Source organism: Stegostoma tigrinum, chromosome 46 (assembly GCF_030684315.1).
Source record: "Stegostoma tigrinum isolate sSteTig4 chromosome 46, sSteTig4.hap1, whole genome shotgun sequence".
Lineage (NCBI taxonomy): Eukaryota > Metazoa > Chordata > Chondrichthyes > Orectolobiformes > Stegostomatidae > Stegostoma > Stegostoma tigrinum.
This window is the reverse complement of record NC_081399.1, coordinates 9,425,315-9,426,916: the sequence shown is the minus strand read 5'-3', so window position 1 is coordinate 9,426,916 and position 1,602 is coordinate 9,425,315.

Here is a 1,602-nt window from a genome sequence, read left to right as displayed (position 1 = left end):
TCGCCCTCACTGTGGGTCAGTGACACAGACTCCCCCTCACTGAGGAACAGGGACACAGACTCCCCCTCACTGAGGGAGAGGGGCACAGGGCCCCCCCTCACTGAGGGAGAGGGACACAGACTCCCCCTCACTGAGGGACAGGGACACAGACTCCCCCTCACTGAGGGACAGGGACACAGAGAGACTCCCCCTCACTGAGGGACAGGGACACAGAGAGACTCCCCCTCACTGAGGGACAGGGACACAGAGAGACTCCCCCTCACTGAGGGACAGGGACACAGACTCCCCCTCACTGAGGGACAGGGGCACAGAGAGACTCCCCCTCACTGAGGGACAGAGACACGGACTCCCCCTCACTGAGGGAGAGGGGCACAGGGCCCTCTCCAGCCTGTACTGAATAGACTCACCATAAACCTGGAGAGAAATCTCTTCTGTATAATCTTGTCTTGCTGTTACAGTAACTGTGTAAGTCCCTCCGTCACTGACCCGCAGGTTGTCTATCTGGAGGGTGTGGTTGTGGTGCAGTGTCGTTCTTCCTTCAAACTCAGTTTGTGGAAATATCTTTGATTTATTCTCACCGACATCAAATCGAGCGATGGATACCTGGAGAGATTCTACACTGAATTTCCAGGTGATTTCTGCACGCTGTGGGATCGGGTCGATTTCCACAAGTAACCAGACTGAGTGTCCCACGGTCCCGTTCACAAGGAAATGTGGAATTTTAATATTCACTTCCCTCTGACCTTCAAATGGAAAAAATTATATGTGTTAGTATACCATGCCTCCCTCCTGATATCTCTCAGTTTTCTCTCTGAGGGTCTCCCAATGATACACTGGGGTGGGTGCCAGGGGGAGAGGGCAGGGAGCTGAGAGCAGGCAGACCCAGATGGGGGGCTGGGTTACCCCAATACAATGGCCTTTGATCCCTGGGGTTGCTGTGCTATCAGGGTGATGTGGAATTTTCACATTTTGTCTGTTCTGTATCACTGTAAACCTTGTTCTCTCTCACTCTCCGATACTCTTGTTCAGAATTCAGACCAGGAATTGGCAGGGTTACTCTCCTGCTCTCCCACCCTGTAATAGTCTCATTCTGTCCATCTCATGGGGTGCAGGGAGAGTAACACTTGGCTCTTGGGACTATAGAGGGCCATCTGGCCAAACATATACCCCAGGACACCGATGCCACCTGTCAATGCCAACTACTCATTCCCTGTCCCCTGGCAAGGCTGGAATATCTGTCCAGGGCAATGACCTACACAGGCTGAGAAAACAGCTCCTAAATGGGCCATTTCTCCATCAGGCATCAGTTGTACTCACTTCACCTCATCGAAACCAGAGCTCAAAAGTAAAAGTCAGCACCTACGGTGAAACATCAGATGTTGTGGCAGAGCTCCCGTTTGGTGAGGTGTAGTGGTGGCATTTCTACCTGGACATCATACCAGGATACACGCTGCACAGTGCCGAGGGAGCGTCACGCCGTCAGAGGGCTGCATTTTTCTAGGGTTTGTTTTCAGGGAGTGCTGCATTGTTTAAGAGTCCGCAGTGAAGAATTACTGCCTGTTTGGAAGGGCAGTATTGCGGAAATACAGAGCTGTTGGAGGG